Below are 8,514 nucleotides of genomic sequence, written 5' to 3'. Positions count from 1 at the left end.
TTAGAATTGCACATACAGTACTTACTAGTTACTGGTTGACAGTTATTGGCACAGCAAGTTGGCACATAGCATCACTGTCTGTTAAGATGTCTGGAAGACCTGATTAGTATTATTCAGCAAACTAGGAACAAGACCATCTCAGCCTGATGGCTGAGGGTGGAAACAATCTCACATGGCGCTCCCTGCAACATGGTTGACTCAGTCTGTCCCTAAATGTGCTCCTCTGTTTAGCCAAAATCTCATGCAGAGGGTGAAAGTCATTTTCCTTGATAGTAAGCACTTTCCTGGGTGACCATCTGTTCTAACATTTCCTCCAGTAAGTCCAGCCTTTCTCCAAAGATTGAACTAGCCTTTTTGATCAGTTTATGAAGGTCAGTAGGAACAAGACTGAATACATGCGTGTGAATGAGAGGAAGGTTAGTGGAATGGTGATGATTCAGGGAGTAGAGTTGGCAATGGTGGATGAGTTTAAATACTTGGGATCAACACTACAGAGTAACGGGAATTGTGGAAGTGAGATGAAAAGAGGGTGGAATGGGTGGAGAAGAGTGTCAGGAGTGATTTGTGACCAACAGGTACCAGCAAGAAAGGGAAGGTCTACAGAACGGTAGTGAGACCAGTTATATTATGTGGGCTGAAGACGGTGGCACTGACCAGAAAACAGGTGACAGAGCTGGATGTGGCAGAGTTAAAGTTGCTAAGATTTGCATTGTTTGTGCCGAGGATGGACAGGATTAGAAATGAGGACATTAGAGGGTCAGCTCAGGTTGGACAGATAGGAGACAGAGTCAGAGAGGCGAGATTGCGTTAGTTTGGACATGTGCAGAGGAGAGATGCTGGGTATATTGGGAGAAGGATGCTAAGGATAGAGCTGCCAGGGAAGAGGAAAAGAGGAAGGCCTAAGAGAAGGTTTATGGCTGTGGTGAGAGAGGACATGCAGGTGATGAGTGTGACAGAGCATGATGCAGAAGACAGGAAGATATGGAAGAAGATGATCTGCTGTGGCAACCCCTAACAGGAGCAGCCCAAAGAAGAACAAGAATTTAGTCTGTGATAATACCATTTCCTCAGCATACCACATTGTCAAAAATTCTCTGGCCACTACAAACTGGTAGAGAGCATGTAAGAGTGGCCTGCATACTCCAAATGTCCTCCTCAGGAAATAGAGGCAACTTTGACCCTTCTTGTATACAGCCTCGATGTTGGTATTCTACTTAAGCCTGTCATTCAGATGCATCCTGAGGTATTTAAATGTTCTCACCACCTCCACATCTTCATCATCAGTGAGGACTGGGGGTAGAGTAGGCTTGACCCTCTTGAAGTCTATGATAATCTCCTTTGTCTTACTGATGTTGAGGTACAGGTGGTTCAATTTGGACCATTGAACAACAATTCAGCAGCCCATCACTAATACCCCCAAGTATGGGTCTGTTTCTGCAGATGACATGATTCAGTATTGTATCTAAAGTCTTAGATCTACAGTATAGGATACAAGTTAGAAACAAGATGTTACACACCGTCTCGTTACCACAGCATCAAACAGACGTAGCAACTACAAAACAATGTGACTCCCACCAAACAAAAAATGAAAAAAAATGGCACCGGCCATCCAAAAACATAACACAAAATGGTGTTGTGGTGAAATCACTGTCTTGGAGCACTTTTAGCCACATGCTCATTCTTCCATGGTGTGCTAAGAAGCGCATCTGGGAGTCGTTTCTGCCCACTGCTATCAGGCAATTCAGTACTTCCACCCAATGTACTTGTTAAATGTATTTATGTATTTATTTATTCAATTGGATGTGATTGCATATGTTATCTGACCTGTGAATCTAATCTAATCTGATCTAATACGATAAAAGATAACAATAAATCAATGGAAAACTTCCAAACATGGGAAAACATAAAACAAATACCCCTGATTTTGTTATTCTAAGATTTCCATGTTTAAAGCACCCCTAAAATCATGTCTGTATTCAACCTGCATTCCAATTTCTTATATTCATTTTTACCATTATAATACTGATATATTATGTGCCTTGCTCAGTGAGTGAAAGATTGGTGGATTGACAATGCGATAATTACTCGAAGCCATATTACTTACTTTGAAACTGTATTTGGCTACATACACACTACTACATTTTCATTTAAAAAAGGTGTTTTTATACAAAAACAATCTCCGTCCATTGTAGTGTTTTCATATCATATATAAAAGTATTGCCGTCCACACTAAAACAACCAAAAACGCACATGAGATAGTCGTTCGCTTTAATGGGGCATGCACACATTGGCAGAAAAGTCATTAAAGGGGTGGTAATGCTGCTGGCCAGGGATTTATTGCAAAACTGTAGCGACTGGTAAATTATTTTCCTTTTGCGCATGCATGCAGCATTCAAATTGTAAAAAAAGCAATTTAGATGCATACAAGTAAATAACACAACAAGCACCATGAAAGCAACTTTTCTGTGTCAGCTGTGTGAGAATATGGTTTTCTTCCATTAAGGTTGACCAATCAGGGCATAAGACTTTTAATGAGCAGGATCCAATCAGGGGAGGGCTATGTATCATGCTTGAACAAATCACAGTGTGATTAGAGTCCTGTGCCCTAGCACTGGAAGTACCCCCGGGTCCAAGGTGAGAAAAGCCGCTTGACCTTATCGAGGTGAGTTGGAGTTGCCTGGAAAAAGAAAGAATAGAGAAAAGAAGAAAATTGTATTCGTGTTTATGTCACTTTTTAAGCCTTTTTGTAAGGTATTTGTGCAAATAAACCTTTGATTTAAACCGTGACTTGAGTTGGTGAGGTTGTTTCTGGGGTTTGGGGTGCTGTAACGCCCTCTAGTGGTCACAGCATGTACATGAGCCAGCATTTTCAGTAGTATACAGGGGGTTCTCGGGTTACAACAAAGTTCTGTTCTTACAACAGTGATGTAACCTGAATTTTGGTGTAAGTCGAAACACACCCTAGCCTAAGTCACTTGCCTATACTAACACATTTGCAAAATCATAATCTAGTACATTAAAACACAACTAAGTCACAGAAAAAGGAAAAGGACATATACTGTACTGTACACTGTACTGTAGTAATAGAAAAAATGACAAAAAATGAATGTAAAAAAACTTCCTTACCATTATTCCTTTTTTTTTATTAATTTTATTGTAATCATTCCGTACATATAGATCAATTTTTACAAAAAAATAGGATTGAAAGCAAATCAAACCCCACCGCATCCTTACCGTTATTCCTTCTGATCTCTTTACAATGTCTAATTTTACTTCCATCGTGATGGCTTTCCTCTTCTTCGAAGCACTACCATCTGAAGACTCTGACTTTCGTTTAGGAGCCATGATAAGGGCCACAAAGTCGCCAAACAAAGCAACACAAACGGAACACTTCCTCCGCGCACAACCAAAACGAGTTCGCCCATGTAGTCTGTAAGTATGACACTAACTGCATAAACCAAAACACATCTCAATTTTTTTTTAAGGTTTTATTGGAGTGAGCGTTGTAAACTTGAAACGTCGTATGTTGAGACGTTGTAACCCGAGGACCTCCTGTATAGATCTGGAGAACATTTTCAAATGTCTCTGTTTTCAGGGCTTAAAATGATAGGGTTGTGTGGACTGAATACAAAACTAATGTCTAAATTTTTAAATGAAATTGTAGCAGGATGGAGAGTTAGATTTAAATCCAATTGAATGAGAGTTTTAAAAAATGGCGACTAGATTATTTAAGATAAGTTTTGAAGTCGTTTACAGGAAAGTAATTAATGTTTTTCACCTGAGTCCTTCAAGCTCTCTATTTGTTGTGACTCAGTTTATAGCAGGAGTCTGAAGACCACAGCATTAAGTGACCAGCAATAGACACAGCAACCACAAGTAACATAGCTGCCACCAAACACAATGGTCGCAAAATAGCAGCAACCATCCAGAAACTAAACACAAAAAAATACAAAATTACAATAACAATTAATCAACTGAAAAAACATCCAAAAATGGGAGAACATATAATACAAAATGCAATCGCCACGTCAGTCTGGCTGTCCATCCATCAGCAAGAAGCAACTCGGCTCCCAATTTCTTCAGGAAAGTTTCTGTTGAGGTACCTCAAATACATTGAGCTGTACTCATTTTTGAAATGTGAAAATCTCCCATGGAAAAGCACTGGTGTATTTTAAAATCTGAGAGAAGCTTTCTGTGTGACTTCAATCGCAGTTTAGTTTACTGTTTCACTTTCACTTTGAAAGGGGTCACTTCACTTTGCATATTTTGTATCTTTTCCACCAAACACATCCACGACTAGAGATAGTCTAACACCAGGGGAGACGCGCACACTTCTGGTCAACCTGCTCACACTCTCCGGCTGCTTGAGGTGTGTTAACCACAAAACTAAACAAAAAACAAGTAACTTTTATAAAAATAAATATAGAAGGAAAGGAATTTAATATTGTAAGTGTTCAACTCATCTATGAACAAATATGTACTCAGTATTTACAGTATGCTAGGGTAATGAAGAGTAATATATAGCATATACTGTATGTTGTTAAAGGTTTTTCCTTTATTAATATCTAACAATACCTAATTTTAACATGCAGTTGTTGCTCTAGCTGTCTTGTTTCAGCAAGCATTTTTCCCCACATTTGTGCTCTGCTTATATTTTGGGCATATTATCTGTAATACATGAGTAAATGTATAACTTTTTCTCCTTCCTGTTCGGGTACTTTGTCTAATTGCCATGGTTACAGATGTAAAAGGAAAGGGAGATATTAAACTACAATAGCAGAAAATCCTGACAGTGGATAAGGTTAGTAATAATAAATATACTTAGCCACAGATAGGATTGGGACATTCTGTCAAGGTCTATATAGTGTAAAAAATACAAAAACAGTGGTCAAGTTTGGGGTTCCTGATGGTGATCCCCATATTTTGCACAGTTTAAAAAATGGCAAAAATGAGAAAAATACAAACAACAGGCTTCCATCACTAATTGCCATAGTTAACATCTTTACAGATGACATGAGTCCATCAACTAACCAGGTTAGGTGTTGCCGAAATTTATGAAGTCCTTGGGAGGCAGGGTTACTTAGGAACTAACTTAGATAACAATCTTAACTGGAATGCAAATACAGCGTTTATTTCTCCTCCATAAACTCAAACTATTTAAGGTAGACTTAAGACTTCATGTTGTCCTTTTATCACAGTATGTTCCTGTCTGTTACCACTTTCAGTTTCATTGCCTGGTTTAGTGGTCTAACAAACCAAACTTTAAAAAAGCTCCGGCAGATTACTAAGCATGCAGTTAATATTATTGGGACTGGTGTTGATGATCTGGCAAGAGTGTGTCAGAGGACAATGCTAAAGAAACTAGACATCATCTCAACTGACAACAGATAACTGTTACATGTAGAACTTAACTTCAGTAAATCAGGAAGGAGAATTGCTTTGAAAACCCACAGAAATCACTCCAGAAATTCCTTTCTTCCTAGTGCCATACGACTTTTTAATAAGGAATATCAGAGAAAATGATTAAGGTTTGATATGTATCCTGTAACAATTTTTGTGTGAATATGCATTTATCAAACTGCCTTACCTTAACCTGTCTTGTCTCTATTTGTTTTGTTTAATTTCTTTCTGTTTTGTTATTAGATGCAACTGAGAAGGCAAATTTCATGTTTTCTTGTGTAAACAGGACTAAATAAAGCAGTGGTTCTCAAACTGTGGGGCAGGCCCCCCTAGGGGGGTGCAAAGTAACAAAAAGGGGGGCGCGAAGATGTGAAAAAAAGAAAACAAGAATTGAAAATATGAAAAATATATCTATTTAAACCAAAACAAATTAACTTAAACTACATTCTGACCGGGGCCCCACTCTGGAGCCAGGCCTGGAGGTGGGGCTCGATGGCGAGCGCCTGGTGGCCGGGCCTGCACCCATGGGGCTCGGCCGGGCACAGCCCGAAGAGGCAACGTGGGTCCCCCTTCCCATGGGCTCACCACCTATGGGAGGGGCCAAGGAGGTCGGGTGCAGTGTGAGTTGGGTGGTGGCCGAAGGCGGGGACCTTGGCGGTCCGATCCTCAGCTACAGAAGCTGGCTCTTGGGACGTGGAATGTCACCTCTCTGAAGGGGAAGGAGCCTGAGCTAGTGCGCGAAGTTGAGAGGTTCCGGCTAGATATAGTCGGGCTCACCTCGACGCACAGCTTGGACTCTGGAACCAATCTCCTTGAGAGGGGCTGGACTCTCTACCACTCTGGAGTTGCCCCCGGTGAGAGGCGCCGAGCAGGTGTGGGTATACTTATTGCCCCCCAACTTGGAGCCTGTACATTGGGGTTTACCCCAGTGGACGAGAGGGTAGCCTCCCTTCGCCTTCGGGTGGGGGGACGGGTCCTAACTGTTGTTTGTGCGTATGCACCGAACAGCAGTTCGGAGTACCCACCCTTTTTGGAGTCCCTGGAGGGGGTGCTAGAGGGCATACCTTCTGGGGACTCCCTCGTTCTGCTGGGAGACTTCAATGCTCACGTGGGCAATGACAGTGAGACCTGGAAGGGCGTGATTGGGAGGAATGGCCCCCCCGATCTGAACCCGAGCGGTGTTTTGTTATTGGACTTCTGTGCTCGTCACTGATTGTCCATAACGAACACCATGTTCAAGCATAGGGGTGTTCATATGTGCACTTGGCACCAGGACACCCTAGGCCTCAGTTCGATGATCGACTTTGTGGTCGTGTCGTCGGACTTGCGGCCACATGTCTTGGACACTCGGGTGAAGAGAGGGGCGGAGCTGTCAACTGATCACCACCTGGTGGTGAGTTGGCTTCGATGGTGGGGGAGGATGCCGGTCAGGCGTGGTAGGCCCAAACGTGTTGTGAGGGTCTGCTGGGAACGTCTGGCAGAGCCCCCTGTCAGAAGTAGCTTCAACTCCCACCTCCGGCAGAACTTCGACCACATCCCGAGGGAGGTGGGGGACATTGAGTCCGAATGGGCCATGTTCCGTGCCTCTATTGTTGAGGCAGCTGACCGGAGCTGTGGCCGTAAGGTGGTCGGTGCCTGTCGTGGCGGCAATCCCCGAACCCGCTGGTGGACACTGGCGGTGAAGGATGCCGTCAAGCTGAAGAAGGAGTCCTACAGGACCCTTTTGTCCTGTGGGACCCCGGAGGCAGCTGATAGGTACCGGCAGGCCAAGCGGAATGCGGCTTTGGTGGTTGCTGAGGCAAAAACTCGGGTGTGGGAGGAGTTTGGGGAGGCCATGGAGAATGACTTTCGGACGGCTTCGAGGAGATTCTGGTCCACCATCCGGCGTCTCAGGAAGGGGAAGCAGTGCAGTGTCAACACTGTATATGGTGGGGATGGTGCGCTGCTGACCTCGACTCGGGACGTTGTGGGTCGGTGGGGGGAATACTTCGAAGACCTCCTCAATCCCATTAACATGCCTTCCAATGAGGAAGCAGAGCCTGGGGACTCAGAGGTGCGCTCCCCCATCTCTGGGACTGAGGTCACCGAGGTGGTCAAAAAACTCCTTGGTGGCAGGGCCCCGGGGGTGGATGAGATACGCCCGGAGTTCCTCAAGGCTCTGGATGTTGTAGGACTGTCTTGGCTGACACGCCTCTGCAACATCGCATGGACATCAGGGACAGTGCCTCTGGATTGGCAGACCGGGGTGGTGGTCCCCCTCTTTAAGAAGGGGGATCGGAGGGTGTGTTCCAACTACAGAGGGATCACACTCCTCAGCCTCCCTGGAAAAGTCTATTCAGGGGTCCTGGAGAGGAGGGTCCGTCGGATAGTCGAGCCTCGGATTCAGGAGGAACAGTGTGGTTTTCGTCCTGGTCGCGGAACAGTGGACCAGCTCTATACCCTTAGCAGGGTCCTGGAGGGTGCATGGGAGTTTGCCCAACCAGTCTACATGTGTTTGTGGACTTAGAAAAGGCATTCGACCGTGTCCCTCAGGGAATCCTGTGGGGGGTACTCCGAGAGTATGGGGTACTGGCCCCCCTGATAAGGGCTGTTCAGTCCCTGTACGATCGGTGCCAGAGCTTGGTCCGCATTGCCGGCAGTAAGTCGAACCCGTTTCCAGTGAGAGTTGGACTCCGCCAGGGCTGCCCTTTGTCACCGATTCTGTTCATAACTTTTATGGACAGAATTTCTAGGCGCAGCCAGGGCGTTGAGAGGGTCCGGTTTGGTGGGCTCAGGATTGGGTCACTGCTTTTTGCAGATGATGTTGTCCTGTTTGCTTCATCAGGCCGTGATCTTCAGCTCTCTCTGGATCGGTTCGCAGCTGAGTGTGAAGCGGCTGGGATGAGAATCAGCACCTCCAAATCCGAGACCATGGTCCTCAGCCGGAAAAGGGTGGAGTGCCCTCTCAGGGTTGGTAGCGAGATCCTACCCCAAGTGGAGGAGTTCAAGTATCTCGGGGTCTTGTTCACGAGTGAGGGAAGAATGGAGCGTGAGATCGACAGGCGGATCGGTGCGGCATCCGCAGTAATGCGGGCATTGCATCGGTCTGTCGTGGTGAAAAAGGAGCTGAGCCGC

General features: G+C 44.8%; 1 protein-coding gene across 1 annotated transcript in view; it reads right to left on the bottom strand.

Annotated features, from left to right (window-relative positions):
• The window catches only part of sympk (symplekin), a 581,858-nt gene that overhangs the window by 93,245 nt on the left and 480,099 nt on the right, over nt 1–8,514 (bottom strand). The window lies entirely within an intron of this gene.

The sequence above is a fragment of the Erpetoichthys calabaricus genome, chromosome 1, assembly GCF_900747795.2.
Source record: "Erpetoichthys calabaricus chromosome 1, fErpCal1.3, whole genome shotgun sequence".
Lineage (NCBI taxonomy): Eukaryota > Metazoa > Chordata > Cladistia > Polypteriformes > Polypteridae > Erpetoichthys > Erpetoichthys calabaricus.
Note: the sequence above shows the minus strand (reverse complement) of the source record. Positions and strands in the feature narration are given on the sequence as shown.